Here is a 22,331-nt window from a genome sequence, read left to right on the forward strand (position 1 = left end):
GGGGGTAACTGAGCATCATGACTCAGGGCTCCTACTGGCTCTCCAGCCCTCACCCTTTGGCTTTGTCCATGGCATCGCGACCTGGCAAACCAGCGACGGCTGAGACCCGCTCGAGGGCCGGGACCCAAGGACGTAGAGCGTCGGCATCTAGCCAAATTTGTAGGAACACATCACAAGTTAAGGCCCAGTGCCAGGCGCAACCCGCCTTGAGGTAGGGCCCTATGAGTCCCGCGCTGGCTCACGGGTGCCCAGATACACCTCCTCAGGCCCTACCGTGCCAGCCACGTGTCAGGGCGGGGCTGTACACGCTCCGGGGGCTCCTCCCGGAGGGGAGCCCCCTCCCACGCACCAGTGGAAGCACCATGCTCCGTGCTGGCTGACGGCACTGCCGAGGAGCGGCTATGCCCGTACACATACGGAAGCGCTATGCTCCGCGCTGGTGATAAACAACTGAGGGTGGCCCCCGGCTGCATGAACCTCAAGGAGCCCAGAGCTCAGTGTCCAGCCTCATCGCAATGCCTCCCCTCGGGAGTGCCGCGCGAGTGGGCTGGGCATGGGGGGCTGCGCCTGGGTCATGCCTAGACGCACGCCACCCAGCCAGGCCCCTCGGGCCTGGTTCATCGCACGTCCCTCCCCGAGCGGAGCCAAGGTACGAAGGCCGTTTGAGCGTCAAGGGGGACTCCTGAGCATCGCGACTCAGGAGCCTAACTGGTCACGTAGCCCCTCACTCCTTAGTTCCGAAAGGCTAACGGCGGTTGAGGTATGCATGGGGCCGGGCTCTGCGGACGTAGAACGGTAGATTAACCCCCACATCTCACCTCCCTACTTGCTGTTCGTGCGCCAAGGGGGACTCCTGAGCATCGCGACTCAGGAGCCTAACTTGTCACGTACCCCTCACTCCTTGGTCCCGTCCTGGTTTCCGGTCGGGGCTAACGGCGGTTGAGGTATGCGCGGGGCCGGCTCTGCCGGCGTAGAACATAAGCAAGTAGGAAGAGCGCAAATCTCAAGGAATTCAAAAGCAAATATTACAGTCCATAACTGTTATCATGACACCAAACACAAGTTTAAATGCCTCCCCGAGGCATGATGCATGTTGCAGGAGCTGAAAGCAGGACAGGGGCCACGACGGAGTCATTTGTTGGCGGCAGAGCTGCGCGGAGCGGGTTCGCCTCGTGAAGCCGCAGGACCGGCAGTGCCTCGCTTCGGCACCGCCCGGAACTTCGACAGCAGAGCCCCCGCATGACCTTTCACGGCCTCAGCAGCGGCAACGGCAAGCTCGCCGGTCGCTGGCTCCAGCAGGCTGTCGAGGTCGACGTTGGGATCGTGAAGGTAGACATGGGTAAGGACCCGCGTCAGCGCTGCAGAAGACAGGACACGCGCCTCGGCCTCAGCCGTAGGGCCAAGGCCAAGGGTGACATCTTCAAGAGCACGGACCAGGAAGGGGAGCAGCTTGGCGGGGCCGTCCTCGGCGCCGGCCAGCGGGCTTTCCAGGCCGCTGTCATAGAGAGATCTCAGCAAGGTGCGAGCCTTCACCTCCATCTCCGTGAAGGCCCCGTGGTCCTTTGCAAGGACCCGCGCCTTGCCGTTCAGCTTGACCTTCCACGCCTCCAACTCCTTCTCCAGTGCGCCCAGGCGGTCACGTCACTTGTTAAGCTTGGCATCTCGGTCCTTGACGGCCGCCTCGCGAGCCTTCATGTCTTCCTCCTTCTCTTGGCGGATGCAGACCTCCTTCGCAAGCTGGTCCCGCAGGCCCTACAGCTTGCTCTCCAGCGCCTTGCAGCGGCCTCGAGCATCAGCCGCCTCCCCCAAGGTGGCGTCGCGAGCGGCCTTCGCCCCAAGGACGACCTGCTTCTCCTCGTCGCAAGCCGTCGAGGCCTGAACCAGCGCCGCTCGAATCGAAGCGTCAGAGCGAATCTAGCCAGAAGCCAGCTCCAAGCGCCCGGCCACCAAGCGAGGGTCGGCGCCCAGAAGATCTTGCCGCAACCGGTCCAATTCAGCAGCAGCACAATCCAGGACAGCGGGAGGAGTCGGAGAGACAGCAGTTGGTGGAGTAGGAGGAGAGGACGGTAGCGTTACCACAGTATCCTGAGGCGGGACCTGCTGCGCCCCAACAGCGGTGGCAGTGGCGTTAGGCAAGGATACCTTAGGAGTCGCTTGGGCCATGGGGGCTGAGCTCGCCCCACCCAGATCCACCAGGCCTCGCGAGGACGACCGAGCAGGAGAGGCCTATGCCTTGCAGCCACCTTCTTTCGCGGGCAGAGGCGCTGCCCCAGACGGAACCTCAGGAGCCCCCTTCAACTTCTTTGCCGCAGGCGCCAGCCTAGCCAAGAGATACAGACATCAAGCCTCAACGACAAAGCAAGGAATAAAACAAGAATCAAGCACTTACTGGTCATTGCTCGCGAGCTCGAGCAACCTCCGGCCATACTTGAAGCCCGAGAGCCGGCTGCAGGGATCAGCCTCGAGAGGCTCGGAAGCAGGAGGCGTGTCTGCGGATCGCCTCGGAGCCGGGGCAGACCCGTGGAAGACCAGCCCAGTCCTGTCCTTCTTCTGGATCGGGGGCAAGCTCCCGCCGCCTTGCTCGTTGTCATCCTCATCGTCGCTCGGCAAGAGGCGGAGAGCGCGATACCTGCACCGGGGAAGGGGCGCTCTCGACTCCCCGTTGGTAGCCTCGGAGTCAGGGCCTCCTTCCCGCTCCTCTTCTTCCTCCTCTTCGCTGGAGTCACCGGAGGACACGTTCACCGTCGCCAGGGCCGCCGGGTCATCGGGAACCTCCATGGGCACAGGCCCATCCCCATTGAAGACGGGCATGGAGTCCATCGCCTTCTCCCAATCATCTCGAAGGAACAGGGGTACAGGTGCGCCCTCCAGCCTCGCCACGTCTCCTCCGACCAAAGATTGGAGGACCGCGGCCAGATCTTCGTCGGCCAAGACTGCGGGGCTCAGGAGGGCCCTCCACAGCGGAAGCGAGTACTTACGAAGCGGGGCCACCTGGTGCTCCAGGAACACCCTCAGGAGCGATGCACCAGTCAGCTTTGCTGCCGCCATGTTGCCCGGCCTCAGATCTGCGTCCATCTTCTCCAACACCGGCTTCGCGTGGGGGTTTGCGAGTTCCGCGCGAGACCAATCATCGGAGCTCGTGGGCTGCTCCGTGGGCAGAATCAACCGAGGGTGGATGCGCCCAGCATCCACCATGACCCACGTGCTCCTGAAGCCCTCAATCCTCTTCCCGGGCTTCGAGATGGCGTTGGAGCCACCATACGTGACAAAGCTCGCGCACGCGGAGATGGGACCGCGAGAGGGCCGGAGGGAGAAGTAGTGGCACAGCAAGGCCACTGAAGGCTGCACTCCGACGTGAGCCTCACAATAGTAGGCGAAGATCGCCATGAGAAGAACATAGTTGGGGTGGAGATGCAGAGCTTGCAGGTCGTAATGGCGGAGGACAGAGAAGAAAAACTCAGAAAAGGGAGGCACCAGACCGGCAGCAATGGCGCTTACAAAGAGCGGATAGAAGGTGCTCCCTCGACCCTCAGGAAGGGCGGAGCCGGCCTTGAACACCTTTGCCCCGTCGATGCCTTGCGCCGCCACCATCCTGCGCAGCCGGGCAAGGCTCGCCTCCGACACGTTCGGCGAGTCCAAGGCGGGTGAGTACCAAGCTTTGGCTGGGGCCTGGCGAGGCGCCATGTCTTGCTAGGGCGCGCGGTCGAAGTAGATCTGAAGATTTCGGAGGCAGAAAGGAAGGGCGCAAGAAAGGGGATCTGGGCAATGACCGGAGGAAGAAAGGGAAGCAAAGCCTAGGAAGATGCTGCTCTTTTGCACGAAGTTGCTAAGCCGCCCACGTCCAATCAACTGCCACGCGGCGCCCGAGGCCGCAGGCTGTTAGGGCCTGCAGTGCTTCGCACTTGCCCCTTTGCTTCTCTGCTTAGCCAAGTCCAGGCGCGCCTTGGGCCCGGGGGCTACTGTCGGTGTTCTGGGAACGGGGGTCCACAGACTTGCCTACCTGCGGCCTGCGGCGTGGCTCAAGGGGCGGCCCAGCATGGCCCATCTTCATCAGCACGAGCTCAAGACCCTCGCGAGGGGCCAAGCCTCGCGGGGCGGACGACAGGGAGATTCCTCAGGCACGGCCTCGTCAGGCTGGCTCGCGAGGAGGCGGAGAGATCAAGGCGGGGTACCTCACGAGGTGCCCATGACGCAAGCCATAACGACCAAGGGCGCCAGGCGGGCGCCAGGCCGCGTAGTGTCCTCCCTTTCCTCTTTGGTGCAAAGGGAGCAAGCGCAGGCGAGAGCATCAAGCAAAGGCACCCATTTTGGTGCAAGAAGACCAAGACCGTCGCAACGGCAGGAAGGACGTCATCATGGATCCTAGGAAGGCGTCATCGTGAGAGACTTTGACAGGCGAGGACCAACTTTAGTCAGGATAAGTGTACTAGATGTTCCCCTTCAAAATGGCCAATTGTTGGCGCCCTTCCCGCTCAATATTTGGGAAGAGGCCCAGGGCCTTTGCCTATAAATAGGACTAGCCACCCTCAGGGTAGAGGAGGCTGGAGATCAACCAGAGAGAGAGAGAGAGGTGACTGAACTCACCCAAGCAGTTCGTCGCACCAGCCAAGAACAGACCCTTGCGAGGCTGTTCTTCCTTGTATTGTTCATCACCAGCCCAAGAGGCAATCCACCACACCACAAACTAGAGTAGGGTATTACACCAGAATGGTGGCCCAAACTAGTATAAACCCTGTGTCACTTCTGCTGTTCCTTTGATTGCTTAGATCCAAGCGAGGCGGTGAGGTGCAGGTAGGTAGTGGGCGAACTCTCTGCGCGCACCCCAGTGTTCGAATCTAAAGGGTCTGCCGGAACCCGAAATCCGACAAAGGTGCGTGGGAATCGGCCCGCACGCGGCGACTTCCCGTATCCCGCGCGCCTGTCATTCGCTTTGCATCATGCATGCAGCGAACATGGCGTGAAGGACGGGCGAAATGGGACGCGTGGAGCAACGGTTCCCGAGTATGGGCAGTAAATGAGCAGCGGCCCTGCAGTCTCAAAAGGACACGCAAGCCGCCTCTTTACTATCCATCGCAAGATGACGCCAGTATGCTTCGATCACGCACACACGTGCGACCCCCACGTCATGCGTTCAACACGGGTCGTGGGGAAGCACAGCGGACGGAATAGTTACCGCGGTGAAGTCCGCCCCACCTGCCCTCACACCGTTCTAGGCCTAGCCCAACAACATGTCGCGTGTCACGCCCAAGATGCGACCCTATCCTAAAGGAACTCGAAGGTCCCACCAAGGATAGAAGCGCATCTTGAAGACGCTTTTGCAAGGTGGATATCATTACAACAACATTACATAATAGATGGGGATACATACATAAGGCATACAATGCCACACGAATACAACATCATCTTACATAAGAGCACCATCCGACTACGGATGAAACACAAACAGAAACTCAAGCGACATCCACCCTGCTAGCCCAGGCTGCCGACCTGGAACCTATCCCCTGATCGAAGAAGCAGAAGAATAACTCAACGCAAGCAAGCATCGCTCTCGCGTCATGATGATCACATAAACCTGTACCTGCAATTGTTGTTGTAGTAATCTGTGAGCCACGAGGACTCAGCAATCCCATTACCATGGGTATCAAGACTAGCAAAGCTTAAAGGGAAAGGAAGGGGTAAAGTGGTGAGGCTGCAGCAGCGACTAAGCATATATGGTGGCTAACATACGCAAATAAGAGCGAGAAGAGAGCAAGCGGAACGGTCGTGAAGCTAGCAATGATCAAGAAGTGATCCTGAACTCCTACTTACGTCAAACATAACCCAAAGACCGCGTTCACTTCCCGGACTCCGCCGAAAAGAGACCATCACGGCTACACACGCGGTTGATACGTTTTAATTCAGATCTGGTGTCAAGTTATCTACAACCGGACATTAACAAATTCCCATCTGCCTATAACCGCAGGCACGACTTTCAAAAGATTATACCCTGCAGGGGTGTCCCAACTTAGCCCATGACAAGCTCTGGCGATCAACGAAGGAATAGACCTTCTCCCAGGAAGACCCGATCAGACTCGGAATCCCGGTTTACAAGACATTTCGACAATGGTAAAACAAGACCAGCAAGACCGCCCGATGCGCCGACAATCCCGATAGGAGCTGCACATATCTCGTTCTCAGGGCAACACCGGATGAGACAGGCTACGAGTAAAACTAGACCTCGAGTTGCCCCGAGGGGGCCCCGCAGATGGCTCGGTTCGGACCAACACTTAGACAAGCACTGGCCCGGGGGGGGGGGGGCTAAAACAAAGATGACCCTCGGGTTGGCCGACCCAAGGGAAAGGGATAGGTGGTGGTGAGGCAAATGGTAAAACCAAGGTTGGGCCTTGCTGGAGGAGTTTTATTCAAAGCGAACTGTCAAGGGGGTCCCATAAATCACCCGACCGCGTAAGGAACGCAAAATCCGGGAACATAACACCGGTATGACGGAAACTAGGGCGGCAAGAGTGGAACAAAACACTAGGCAAAAGGCCGAGTCTTCCACCCTTTACCAAGTATATAGATGCATTAATAATAATATAAGAGATATTGTGATATCCCAACCAAAATCCTGTCCACCATGGAGCAATCTTCAACTTCACCTGCAACTAGCAACGCTATAAGAGGGCTGAGCAAAGCGGTAACATAGCCAAGCAACGGTTTGCATAGGAAAGGTGTCAAAGGTTAGAGGCTGACATGGCAATTTGGGATGGCTTGATAAACAGGTAATAGGTAGCGCAGCATAGCGATAGAACGAAGCAACTAGCATGGCAATGATAGAAGTGAGATCCAGGGTAGCGGTCATCTTGCCTGAGATCCCGCAAGGAAGAAGAACGAGTCCATGAAGTAGACGAACCAACGTAGTCGAACGAATCCTCACGAACGCAACGTTACCGGAACTAAGAAGCAACACCGGAAAGAAGCAAACAACATGGTAAACACACAAGCATAAACATGGCATGATGCGCAATCAAGTATGATGCATGTCCGGTTTAAAGAGGCATGGCATGGCAAAGTGCAACAAACAAGCGAATGACAAAGCAACAACAACGAATAACTAGAAGACATCTGGCGCATCGGTCTCGGGGCGTCACAACACTCCACCACTACGAGAGGATCTCGTCCCGAGATCTAGAATGGCACCGGAGTGAAACGGAAGAGGAAGAGGAGAGGTAAAACTAGTTGCTTCTTTGACAAATGAGTGAAACCAAAGAACCTTGAGAGGTTGAGCAAAATGAAAGAAAGAAAACCACGAAGATGAACAAAGTTGAAAACACTCCGTTAGAAAAGAGGAACAAGGGATACAACCAGAACCAAGAGGTTGCAAAGACATGAATGACGAGCACAATGGACAAGAAGGAATTGAAACCACTCTGGTTGAAATGAGATAAGAATGAATAAGAATGATATAATTTTGATAGCACTCCGACTGTAAATGGAAGAAATTGAACATGAATTTGACAAGATGAGAGGATACTTGATGAAATCAACAACATACTACCTCCGGAACTATTGAAAAAATGGCACAAGGGGTAAGAAAGATTTCAGACAGCACTCCGGTTGTGAAGGGGGCAAAACTTGATAAGATGAAAAGAACTTGAAGAGATGACACAACACTCCGGTTAAATGGATAAGCACGAAAAGAATATGATCCTCAATTCGAGAAGATGAGAGAAAAGAGCAACATCACCATGCCTCCGGAAGAAAGAATAGAAGATAGATCATTGTGATAAAGGGAATGAAGAAGGAAATGGCAACTCCTACCACAATTGAATATGGACAGCATCCTTGCAAGAAGGTTAGAACAAAGTTGTTGGAAAATCAACAACGAAAAGAATAAGTTTGTAGTGGGCTTATGAAAAACATCTCAAGACTATGAGGTGACATTCTGCCACTAACAAAAAACAAATGCTTGTTTGAGATCAACGAAGGCATGAAAACTGCTTTCACCGAGAAGGATATGGAGAAAGCTTGGATCAATGATAAGCACCACAAATAGCAACATTCCCAATGGAAGGCTTTAGGTGAAATCTATACCAAGATAACTCCAAAGAAGAGATTGATGGATTTAAAAATACCTCATTCTTGACAATATGTGAGTCATCAAACACGAACTCGAATTGTCAAGAATGACATAACACCACATCAAAGATAAGGTAGGAGAATTGCACCTCAAAATGCAAGATGAAGAATACTTGAACTCATCAAAATAAAACATGTGTTGAGCACCATGTTTATTTTTGAGTATAGCTTGGCGGATCATAACTTGAAGAGAAATCTTGAAGAATAATTGAAGAATGAAAGGAATCCTTGACAAACCACCATGTAGAGCCTCCATGAAGAACTCCGGTAATAAAAGGATGATGAAAAGAAAAAGAAGTTGAAAACACAAGGTGAAGCCTTGCAATGATCTAGATGGAGCTTCGCAATGAGATAATGCGGAAAACTTGGAACTCCGGAAAAGAAAAGATGAAGCATCTCGAACCGGGAAATGTGACATGATGAACAACTCCGGAAAGAAGAAACTCGATTACTTGGATGAAACAATAATAAGAATTACGTCATGCCTATCCTTCACCAATTTAAATTGATGACAAGCAACGGATTTGGCCTACTACTTATTCTCGTTGAAAGAATTAAGAGAGATATAGCATAAACTTGAGAAGGTATTGATGGAATCACCGGTTGGATTTGTTAACAATGAATGAATTGATATGATAACGATGGAAGTGAAATCTTGAACGAACCACCGTAAGAACTGAAAAAGAACATAGCAAAGGCACAATTCACCGGGAAGAATTGGAAAACGAATGAAGATACTTGAGGGAATTTAGATACATGAGAACGAAGAGGCCATGAACTGATTAGAGGATATTTGAACGATGCACCGGTATGATTTGGAGAACGAGAGCTGAAAGCTTGAATGAATAATTCTGAGATGATGGGCTACGGAGAATCAATCTGAAAAGACTCTTGAATTGCTTCGGATGGATGAAAAAAAATTCTCACAATCGAAAACAATTATGAGAGGATGGCATCAAGCTAGAACCATGAATCTTTGGAAGAACTGACATGATTTAGAGGAAAAACTCTTCTTCGATCTTCAACTGACGACGAGAAACACCACCAAAATTACTGAGATACTCCGGTAGAATGGAAAGCGAAGGGGTTGAGCCAACAATGAGAAGAATTTGAAAGCGATCTTGGAGAAGGCATGTGACTGATGATAATTCATTCTTACGCCAAACTTCGAAAGACTTTGGGAATGGCTCCGGGAAAATTAGAAGAGTCATGTAAGATCCTGAAAAAAGACCTGTGGGTTAGGGCCCACTCAAAAGAAACATTGTTGGAAATGATTTTAAAGAGAGATTGCACTGGTTGAATTAAATGGCTTGAATGAGATAACAACCTCGAAATATCTTGAACGGATTGAGAATGGAAACACAAATCTTCTGAGATATCTTGAGCACTCCAGAACAAATGAATAGCGAGAAGTGAAAGATTAATAGGTGCACCGGTATGAAAAAGTATTTGACACGAGGAAAATAATATGATCAACACTGAAAGCTTGAATTGGATCCACCGGAGAAGAAACAACAATGAAGGATGATGAACTTGAAGAGCATCTTCATGAGAATCACCGGATAAGAACATTGACGGAAAAGAATGGAGAAACTTCACATCCATAAGATGGATACTTGATTAAGATATCTGAGTCCTTGAAGAAAAAGGGTGGGAGGGCGGGTAAACAAAGGCAACTTGGGGACGGACGAAACAAACACCGTTGAGAAAACTTAGAATTGATCTCGCAAATGTTGAAATGATCGGATCCACTTGAAGAGAAACACACCGGTTGGAAAAGAGTTGACATGACAACCTCGATGATCAAGAAGGATTAACACTCCCATAGAAATATGAGAACACCATTCAGGAAGGGTATGGATTCAACACTTGACTTCGAAGCAAGTCGAATACCACAACTCAAAACAAAACAAAGGATTTGGCTTGCAAAAATAAGCCAGAAACAAACATATGATAGATCCCATATCGTATCATGTGTCTGTTGGAAAGATAAAACTAGAGCTACTTGAATTCCCACCTATAAAACTCCCAAAACTTTCTGGTTATGCAATCTGGTGTTGGGGATACAGGGGAAGCAATATATTTCTCACCCAAACTAACAATCCCTACATCCAGCTGTATCCATCCGTCAACACATAACCAAGAAAACTCCAGAAATTGTGTACCTCAACCTTCGAAAAGCATCCGTTATACGAGCTATGGCAATACTCCCGAACTCCCCAGTACTGGGTGACGTCGAGGTTATCTCACCAACAACTGCATAAAAGAGAGTTTCGATGTCGGCAAAACTCAGGTATTCCAGAACTGCAACGATAAAATTGTGACGACAACACCTCAGAGCTCAACTCCCCGGGTCAAAGCCACATAATAGACAGGAGGCACCAAGAACAATGTTCTCGTCACAAAACCATCGAAACAATTCCAAGATACCCGCGTGATCCTAAAAAAAATTTAGTGAAATTTGAGGAGAGGAAAGTATAAACATCTAAGTCAGGAGACCTCACCAGAGCGACGAAGGGACTGAGGAGTAAAAAGAATCCTACTCTCCGATATATATAATCCTAAGACTCAAAATAGTTTTCTTCTAGACTCAACAACGACCAACAATCAAGGGGGCTCCTATGGTCAGTCGAGGCTCTGATACCAACTTGTCACGCCCAAGATGCGACCCTATCCTAAAGGAACTCGAAGGTCCCACCAAGGATAGAAGCGCATCTTGAAGACGCTTTTGCAAGGTGGATATCATTACAACAACATTACATAATAGATGGGGATACATACATAAGGCATACAATGCCACACGAATACAACATCATCTTACATAAGAGCACCATCCGACTACGGATGAAACACAAACAGAAACTCAAGCGACATCCACCCTGCTAGCCCAGGCTGCCGACCTGGAACCTATCCCCTGATCGAAGAAGCAGAAGAATAACTCAACGCAAGCAAGCATCACTCTCGCGTCATGATGATCACATAAACCTGTACCTGCAATTGTTGTTGTAGTAATCTGTGAGCCACGAGGACTCAGCAATCCCATTACCATGGGTATCAAGACTAGCAAAGCTTAAAGGGAAAGGAAGGGGTAAAGTGGTGAGGCTGCAGCAGCGACTAAGCATATATGGTGGCTAACATACGCAAATAAGAGCGAGAAGAGAGCAAGCGGAACGGTCGTGAAGCTAGCAATGATCAAGAAGTGATCCCGAACTCCTACTTACGTCAAACATAACCAAAAGACCGCGTTCACTTCCCGGACTCCGCCGAAAAGAGACCATCACGGCTACACACGCAGTTGATACGTTTTAATTCAGATCTGGTGTCAAGTTATCTACAACCGGACATTAACAAATTCCCATCTGCCTATAACCGCAGGCACGACTTTCAAAAGATTATACCCTGCAGGGGTGTCCCAACTTAGCCCATGACAAGCTCTCGTGATCAACGAAGGAATAGACCTTCTCCCAGGAAGACCCGGTCAGACTCTGAATCCCGGTTTACAAGACATTTCGACAATGGTAAAACAAGACCAGCAAGACCGCCCGATGCGCCGACAATCCCGATAGGAGCTACACATATCTCGTTCTCAGGGCAACACCGGATGAGACAGGCTACGAGTAAAACCAGACCTCGAGTTGCCCCGAGGGGGCCCCGCAGGCGGCTCTGTTCGGACCAACACTTAGACAAGCACGGGCCCGGGGGGCTAAAATAAAGATGACCCTCGGGTTGGCCGACCCAAGGGAAAGGGATAGGTGGTGGTGAGGCAAATGGTAAAACCAAGGTTGGGCCTTGCTGGAGGAGTTTTATTCAAAGCGAACTGTCAAGGGGGTCCCATAAATCACCCGACCGCGTAAGGAACGCAAAATCCGGGAACATAACACCGGTATGACGGAAACTAGGGCGGCAAGAGTGGAACAAAACACTAGGCAAAAGGCCGAGTCTTCCACCCTTTACCAAGTATATAGATGCATTAATAATAATATAAGAGATATTGTGATATCCCAACCAAAATCCTGTCCACCATGGAGAAATCTTCAACTTCACCTGCAACTAGCAACCCTATAAGAGGGCTGAGCAAAGCGGTAACATAGCCAAGCAACGGTTTGCATAGGAAAGGTGTCAAAGGTTAGAGGCTGACATGGCAATTTGGGATGGCTTGAGAAACAGGTAATAGGTAGCGCATCGTAGCGATAGAACGAAGCAACTAGCATGGCAATGATAGAAGTGAGATCCAGGGTAGCGGTCATCTTGCCTGAGATCCCGCAAGGAAGAAAAACGAGTCCATGAAGTAGACGAACCAACATAGTCGAACGAATCCTCACGAACGCAACGTTACCGGAACTAAGAAGCAACACCGGAAAGAAGCAAACAATGTGGTAAACACACAAGCATAAACATGGCATGATGCGCAATCAAGTATGATGCATGTCCGGTTTAAAGAGGCATGGCATGGCAAAGTGCAACAAACAAGCGAATGACAAAGCAACAACAGCGAATAACTAGAAGACATCTGGCGCATCGGTCTCGGGGCGTCACATCGCGCTTATGTGTGGCCCAGGCCCCGGGGCTCCTGTCGGTGTACAAAAGTAGGGGCTCTCCTTTTGACCCCTTTACTTGTGCACGGGCAGTCGGAGCCATGCGCCATGGCCGCACATAGTAGGGCAAAGGAGGGAAGCCAGAGAGAAGCCGAAGGCATGAGACAAACAAAGCAACATCAAGGGATAAGGTCATAGGGATCGGATGGACGAAGCATCTTTCCCTGGCAAGACCCTTGCCAGGGCAGCCTCAGCAGCCCCGGCAAGCCCCTTGCCGGGGCAGCTCGCCCACACCAGCGGAGCGAGCCACCCTCGAGCCCACGGTCTCCAACGCCAACAACCACGTTGGGCCAGGGCTCGGGAGGCACCCGCATGGTGGTATGCACATCTTTGTGAAGACAAAGAATACTCAAGATCAGATAAGGATTGAAGGGCAACAATCCTCGTCAAGATTCTTACCGAGGAAAACCCACAAGATCCCCGGCAAGACCCTTGCCGGGGACGGCAGCGCGCCACGGCAAGACCCTTGCCGGGCCACCCGACAAGACCCTTGCCGAAGGCGACAGCGGGGCCGCTGCCAAGCCCGCACCAACCAGATCCCCACCACCGTTCACATGTAGCTGCCAGCCCAACCAGCTGGGGAGGCACCTGCGTGGCAACATGTAGCTTCCAGGCCAACTCAGCACACACCTGTGTGGCAGCATGCAGATCTTCGTGGAGGCTCCACCACCGCGCCACCTCAGCTGCCTGCCTGCCTACATGGCACCGCATGCATTGCTGGCCAGGGCACGTGTCGAAGCGAGGAAGAGCGGCGACGGATGGGACGGGCCTCGCCCCCGTCCCCGATAAAGTGAAGGGACACCTAAGCCACGCATTAAATGCGTCTTGTCCTGTAATACGAGCGATAAGCTTGCAACACTGTAGTCCTTTCCACCTCCTGTGTGCCACTGTGGCAGCCCCTTTCGCCTATAAAAGCAGGCCCATGGCATACTTGAAAAGGATTCGGCTCTTCCAAACCACGTAGCACCCATATCTAGTTCGAGAGCTCAAGAACACTCAATACAACCACCAAGCAGCACTAGGGTTTTACGCATCCTCGCGGCTCGAACCTGGGTAAAGGATCCTTGTGCCGATTACTAATCCTGCTCTTCTCACAACCCCGCACCCCACAACCGTAGTAGGGATTCTTGTGATCCCATAGGTGTCGTTTCCCACCGACAACGTAGATTTTATTTGCTTTTATTTTGCATTTTGTTTGTATGCTAGCTTGAGCTATGCAGATATGTATTATATTAAATTCTAGATCTACGATGTAATATTATGACATATGGTTTATTCTTGATATTACATCTTGTAGTGTGTGTGCTAGCTATTGATCCAGGTACTAGCACAGTAAGCACAGAGACTCGAACCTTATCAGGTTCGGTCGTTACACCTATGAACCAAAGAGGCCTGAAATGACTGGAATTTTGTGCATATGAAAAGACGATGAAATTACACACAAAAGATAAAAAAAATGTCCTTTGCAGAACCAAGTACAACGAGCAAAGACGTACACGGGCGAAGTTACCAGCATACAAGTCGGTACTCTCTTCCTTCACAAAGTCCTGAATTACTTGTCTTGTACTCCCTCTACAAATTAATATAAGTTTCTTAACACTACATAGGGAGTATTTATCTAGATACGGATGTATCTAGGCACATTTTAGTGTTAGATACATTCGTATGTAGAAATATCTAAGACAAATAATTTGGGACGAAGATAATATAAGATGTTTTGAATATTTAATATGGACTACTTACAGACTCAAATGAGTGACACTAAAAGGTGTCTATATACATTCCAATCAGAAAAAGTTATTCCCTCCAATCTATACTAATTGTTGCTGATTTGGTGCAACTTTGTACCAAACAAGCGACAATTAATATGGATGTAGGAGTAGTAGAACACATCTGTACGTACTAATAATGGACGGTGTGTTTTTTTGGGGTTTTTTGTCCATCCATTCACCTTAATTTCTCTAAAGTTGAAATATATTACCCACCGTACCACCCATAAGTGAAAACAAACCTTCGTTGATGGTTACTATTTTTCCTGTCTCCGTCATCTGCGCTCTAGCCTTTTCATTTGTTGCTTTTTTTGGCAAAGATGGAATTCAAATCCATGACCAATGCATCAAACTTAATATGAGCTATCCACACCACCAGATAATTATTATGGTTAAAAGACAAAGAGAGATGGAATATATGTGCACATGTGCTCTATGGATCAACTCATCTAGATTGCACAGCTCTAATTGATTTGCTTTCCCTGGCCAAAGGCCGAGGCAAATTAGCTTCAGCTGCTTCCTTTGGCCCAAGACCCAGGCGAGGCAATATAACAAATCATTAACATGTGTGAACACATGGGTTCGTGCTAGTTATACTCATGAAATGAAGGTCAACAAAGTCTGTATATTGTCATTAATATACATGACATCTATTACTCCTTCCATTACAGAATATAATATGCTTTGAGGGGAAAATAGTTCCCGCTTTATTCAAAGTTCACAATCCCTTCAGGAGAAATCTCCGGGTGAACACACTCTTGAGACACATGGTCATGCGGAGCATCCCAGGGCCATCCCCATGGATCTACCTTCATCTCCTCAAGTGCCAAGTGGACCAATGAAACGAGCACGTGCAAGAGCTATCGAGACTGAGGTGACATCTCTCCTCGCTCAACCCCCTTATGAATCACATGAGGCATGGCTACTACCTCAAACGGAGACACTTTGCACACTCAGGTATCAAGGAACCAGCCATGGAGAAGCTAAGGAGCAAGGTCGAACAATGGAGGGAGAAGAACGCAAAGACAGAGAAGAAACGGTGCAAGACAGAGCTTGCCCAGATTATTCAGACCTCCATCCAGACAATCCGGACCAAGTCTGGACAGACGGACCTCCTCCCGGATGATCCGGCTAATGTGCACAAAGACAATCACTACAAAAAAATACACTTCCGTGATGATACATGTTTGTCACAGTAGGTCGCATTTTCTGTCATGCATGTACATCCATGACAATTTTATGGCAGAATCAAGATAGTCATATCTGTGCTGTCGTAGAAGTGTTCCATGACATTACCAAAATTATCATCACGGAAGTGTCCACTTCCATGACGATTAATCACGCGTCGTAGAAGTGCTTTTGTCAAAGGTGACCAACACGTGGCATCCACCGTAAGGGGACGCTGTTAACCGCCGTTAACCTATATGGTCCGGTTTTTGGATCCGATAACCCGCTAACAACCACGACCAATGCCGATTTTCCATGTGTAAAATTCTCATTGGCTGACGGATCCACACGTCAGCTCCATGTTGGCATAGGTGTCACTCATCCAACAGTTGAGATGGGCCTATGATATGTTGAAACGTGGACTAGCCCAAAAGTGGCCCATAAAGTTTAAATGGGCCGGCCCAACTGAAGGCCCATAAGATTTAGCAGACCATAATGGGCCGAGCCAGCTAAAGGCCCACAAGATTTTGTAGACCATAATGGGCCAGCCCAGCTAAAGGCCCACAAAATTTAGCGGACCATAATGGGCCGGCCCAATAAAGGCCCACACGATTTTGCAGACCATAATGGGCTGGCCCAGCTAAAGGCCCACAAGATTTTGGGGACCATAATGGGAAGGCCCAGCTAAAGGCCCACAAGATTCTGCAGACCATAATGGGCCGGCCCAGCTAAAGGCCCAACATTCTCTGTCAAATCGGCCTATCAACGGCCTGTCCTAAACTTTTCATCAACGCGGCCCATGGTCACTTCTGGCCCGTTAACAGTCCGCTAAGTAATTGGAGCGAATTATGGCCCGTTGTATTTCCGGCCTGTTAAAGGTCCTGCTTCATTTGGGCCCATTTACAGGCCATCAAAACTTTTGGCCCATAAACGACCGTGAAGGATTTGGGTCATATTCGGCCATGTATGACATTCGGCCTGTTAGAGGCCCACTATAGATTTGGGCCACTTTCGGCCTGTTAACGCCTGACGAAAACCATGGGCCATATCCCAACGTCATATCAGGCCCATTAACGGCCCATATAAAAATGACGATAAACTAGCCCGACCGAAGTTTCGGCCCATTAAAGGCTCGTGTATTAGGTCGGCGCATTTACGGCCCGTCCAAATTTCGGCCTGTCAAAGATCTGCATCGTAAATGGGCCACCATTTCAGCCTGCTAAGACTAGTGGGTTATTTGGCACAATCAAGGCCCAATCTCACTTTCGGTCTATTAAAGGCCCATGTTTTTTATGGGCTCGAGATATTTACACCTGTAAACGTCCTATTTTTACTAAGGGCCCAAATTATGTTTAGGCCTGTTAAAGGCCCACTATGGGCACAGGCCTACCAGAAAAATATGAAAGCTTATGCTGATTTAGGCCCAGATATTTTTAGTGGGCTACATGCCAGTTTCGGCCCGTAATCATTTTTAGCCCAATTGGAATGGGCCCGATGAATGTTGGCATGTCGGGCTCCTACGAAGCTTTCGGCCGAATACATTACTAAGATAAACCTACACTATACAAAAATAGCATTGTAATTACTGCAGCCTATGGCAGCATCATAAATGTTGTATCACAATAAAATAAATTCCAACCATACAAAAAAAGGCATGTTGGCATAAAGTTTACAGTCCTTCCAGATAAAAGCACCATCAGATGTATAGAAGCACAGACCATTTGACCTGAGTGCTAATGTTTCAGGCTGTAGAATCTGATGGAGCAGCATGATCTTCACCTTTTTTCCTCCATTGCTCTTGAACAACAAAGCAAATGTCTGATAGTCTGGTTTCAAAACCATTCATATCTTGACGACATTTGTCAACCACTATTCTTGTTTCTGAAACGATGTCCATTAGGGATTGGACTTGTGTCTGGAGCACAGATATATCACTCTGTCTAGCAGGAAGATTTTGTTCAGTAGGCGATTTGGACGAGGTTACCTTGACAACCAACCCAGAATTACACAGGAAGGTGCTTTTTGCACTATTAGTGGAGAGATATTTACGCACGGCAGCAAGAGGTGACATTGTGCCTGTGGTAGCCTCGTCACCTTCAGGTGGTTGTGGCTGTTCAATCATTTGTTCCATAGCTTCCTGAAAGTTTGAACTTGTAGATTAGTGTACCAAATAAGTTATTAATGAGACAAAAACAAACAAAGTAGGTTAAATGTTTATACATAACTTATTTTGGTGACATCATTCATATCATGGGCAAACAGATATAAAACAAACAGGCTATTTTATCATTGTGTGCGCACGTGAACATAACAACTAGATTAAAGATCAAGACCAAAAGAATATTCTTCATCTCTTTTAAACCATGTAAGGTGAAATGATACATTAAGACAACTGTGTATAAAAGTGAACAGAGTATCTGACATTGGCTGCAAACCAAGTAGTTAAATGAACACATCATAGTACCAATCAGTTCAAGGCAGGAGGAGTAAGGACTTACAACGGCGGCTTGAACTGGTGTGCTCATGCCCTTCATCTTGCTGGTGTGGCAATCCTTGAAGATTTGCACTGCATTCGGTTCAGGTTCTTTTTTGTCTGCATGGGATTTCCTTTGTATTTGGAACAAGTCAATATAGATACGATAATATGGCACAAAAAAAGAAGAAGGAAGTACCAGCTATTTACAAGAGCCTCATAGTGTGCAATATAGCTACGAGATCCTGTTGTCTGTTGGAATTTCACTTTAGAACGGTTGGTTTTGTTCTTCAAACAGTTAGCCTAGAAGAAGATACACTTGTAGGGCACATACATAAATACAAGTTCAATATGTGGTCTGATCAAATATATATAGCCTACCTGATACTTTGGATCATACCAGTGTTTAACGAGGGCTGCCCAGTCTTCATTTGTAATATATTCCACTGGAGATGTTTAGGCGATTTCATTGTTAGCCTTGCCTTTAAAGTGAGATTTTCTAAGGTGGTACCGATACTGTCGCAGAGCAGAAAAAAAACATGAGTGCATGCTTGTTTAGTTGCATCATCTTTCAGATCCAACTTGAACCTCATTTGTTGAAAAAAGAATGTGAGTCTTATTAGGAGGAAGCTAGAAAGTATGGGACAGAGCAAGACAATATTACTAATTGCGACGAATAACATTACTTACGGATAAATGGTCAAGGAAGGTGTTAAACTGGGTATTGTATTTCTCATTCATGTACTGGATCCACATTGGGAGGATACGTGCATGACACCTAACGGCAACGGCTGCCTATGATACTAACTTGGCTGACTCTCTAGCATCACATGGCCTTTTTAAACCTGCCTCAAAATGGATCTCCATTCTTCCTCCTTTAGATTTTGTTAATCTGTCAAGCATTATCCCTGATGTCTGTTTCTGCTTGTGCCGTGGTGCTAGTTCAACAACGAATATGGAAAGTGTTAGTGTACATCAAACTGTGAGAGTACATATAAAGGAGCATGCAACTGCAACTTGACTTGGTCAGGTACCATCTTGGTGTTGATGCTCATGAGGTTCATCTGATCTTGCCAAGTCCTGTTGTGTCAACAGTGCTTCGGAAGTAGTGTTAGGTGTGAAGGCACCTTGGGAACTGGCCAGTTCTGGAGCAAATGAACGAGTAACTCGTTGAGATGCTGGTACAGTTGAAGAGGATGCTACAGCTGGTGGAGCAGGTGATACTGTGTTTGTAGATTTAGCCGGTGGACTTGGACCTTCTACTGCACTATAAGTACCAGTAGAATCTCGATGGCAGATCCTTTTTCGTTTCACCCGATGAGTAACAACACTCCCTACTATATTATTTTGCTTGCTCTTTTTTGACTTTGCCATGTGAAGCCGTACCCACAACACAAAAGAATAAAATCGCTCTACAGAACTCATTAATGCATGATACAGACAAGCAATACTTTGATGTAAGACAACCGTATGAGGATGTAATATGTAAGAAAAACAGGACGGCATGACATATTCACAGCTACGATGTGCAAACTAAGAAGAAGGATTTTCAAGAAAATATAAGTAATGCAAGCTAGACACCGTATGAAAGATGCAACCAATATTACTCTGCCAAGTTAAAAGTGTCTTGTCATAAGTGGCAATTCGAAAAATTAAAAATAGTACAACGTAGAAATCAATGCAAGATGCAACCACTATCAAACTGCCATGTTAAAAACGTCCAATCATGAGTGACTGATGCGGGATACACAACAGCAATACTTTGATATAAGAACATGGTATCATAGATAGATGTAGTGTATTCTAGACACAGAAAGCCATGTCATATGCACATGTATAATGTATAAACTCAGCAGGTGCAATTTAATCAAAATAGAAGAAATACAGGCTAGACAACATATGCAACATGAAACCAATTATCACACTGTCAAGCACCTGCGATGGTGGAGTACGGGAGATGAACTCATCATGTAGACTTGGTACTTCAACTTCATTAGCAGTAGCAGTGGCAAATCTAGAGAGTCTCTGTTTGCGTCGGTGCGGAGGACCACCAACATCCCCTAACTTACTCTTTTCCTTCCTATTTTTGATATTGCCTTATGAAGTCAAAACCACAAGAAGATGAATAAAATTAGCTCTGCATAACGGGTTGATGCATGATACAGACGAACACTACTTTGATGTAAGGCAAGCGCAGGATAGGAGGATGGAATATATACAAAAAAAAGACAGCGTTTCATATTCACACGTACGATAGGAGGATGTAATATGTATGAAAAAACAGTAAGCAGAAGGCATTTAAACAAAATTAGAAGAAATGAAAGCTAGGCACCATATGAACATGCAACCAATATCACTCTATCAGGTAAAAAGTGTCTCGTTGTAAGTGCCATTTCATGAAATTAGAAGCAGTACAATCTAGAAGATAATGCAAGATGCAACCTACATCACAGTCCCAAGTTAAATGTGTCTTATGGGTAAGTGATCGTTGCAGGTATAAGTTGTAAGCTACGCAGATGCAATTCAACATAATCAGAAGCAATACAAACTAGACATCATACGGAAAACGCAACCACATATAACAGTTCCAAGTAAGAGCAAGCACCTGTGATGGTGGAGTAGGGGAGATGTTCTTATCATGTACACGTATGTTCTAGAAACCGGAACACGTGTCATATTCATAGGCATTATGTGTAAAGTAAGCAGATGCAACTCAAGTTAGAAGCAATACAAGCTAGACATCATACGCAACATGCAACCACATATAATAGTGCCAAGTTAGAGCAAGCACCTATGATGGTGGAGTAGGGGAGATGTGCTCATCATCTACACAACTACGTTGACTGTCCAGCCTTGTGTTGTCTTGCGAATCTTGTTGGGAGGATGGCGGAGTAGAATCTGTAGAGACCCCTTGTTTGAGTTTCTCCGAAGGACCACCATCATCCACTGCCAGACTAATTTCCTTCAGCAATAATGATTTTGCATTGTGAAGTCAAACCGATAAGAAAAAGGAATAAAATTTGCTCTTTAGAACTCATTCATGCATGATACTAACAAACACTACTAGGATCAAAGGCAAACACATGATGCGAGGATGGAATATGTATGAAAAAAAGGATGGCATGACATATTCACACCTATGATGTGGTAACTAAGTAGAAGGCATTTCAACAAATTAGAAGCACTGCAAGATAGACACCATATGAAAGATGCAACCAATATCACTCTGCCAAGTTCAAACTGTATCGCATTTTAACAAATTAGAAGCAGTACATGCTAGAAATCATATGCAAGACACAACCAATATCACAGTGGCGACTTAAAGGTGCCTTATCATAAGTGACTAATGCGGGATATGCAAGAACAGTAGTTTGATGTAGAAACAGGAACACATGTCATATTCACAGGCATTATGTGTAAAGTAAGCAGATGCAATTCAACAAATTTAGAAGCAATACAAGCTAGCCATCATACGCAACATGCAACCACATATAATAGTGCCAAGTTAGAGCAAGCACCTATGATGGTGGAGTAGGGGATATGTGCTCATCATCTACACAGCTACGTTGACTGTCTAGCCTTGCGTTGTCTTGCAAATCTTATTGGGAGGATGGGGGAGTAGAATATGTAGAGAACCTCTATTTCAGTTGCTCGGAAGGACCACCATCATCCAATGCCTTGCAAATTTCCTTTAGCTTTATTGATTTTGCATTGTGAGGTCATACCGACAAGAAAAAGGAATATAATTCGCTCTTCAGAACTCATTCATGCATGGTACTGACGAACACTACTCTGATGAAAGGCAAAGTCATGATATGAGGATGGAATATGTACGAACAAATGGACGGCTTGACAGATTCACACCTATGATGTGGTAACTAAGCAGAAGGCACTTCAACAAATTAGAAGCACGGCAAACTAGACACCATATGGAAGGTGTAATCAATATCACTCTGCCAAGTTAAAACTGTCTCGTCATAGGTGGCGTTCATCTAACTAGAAGAAATACATGCTAGAAATCATATTCAAGATGCAAACCAATATCACACTGCCAACTTAAAGGTGTCCCATCATAAGTGAATGATGCAGGATACACAAGAAGAGTAGTTTCGTGTAAGAACATGGTGTGATAGACAGATATAGTCTGTACCAAAAACACGAAAGCGTGTCATATTCACATGTATCATGTGTAAGCTAAGCAGATGCAAT

The sequence above is a fragment of the Triticum aestivum genome, chromosome 3B (genome assembly GCF_018294505.1).
Source record: "Triticum aestivum cultivar Chinese Spring chromosome 3B, IWGSC CS RefSeq v2.1, whole genome shotgun sequence".
Taxonomy (NCBI): domain Eukaryota; kingdom Viridiplantae; phylum Streptophyta; class Magnoliopsida; order Poales; family Poaceae; genus Triticum; species Triticum aestivum.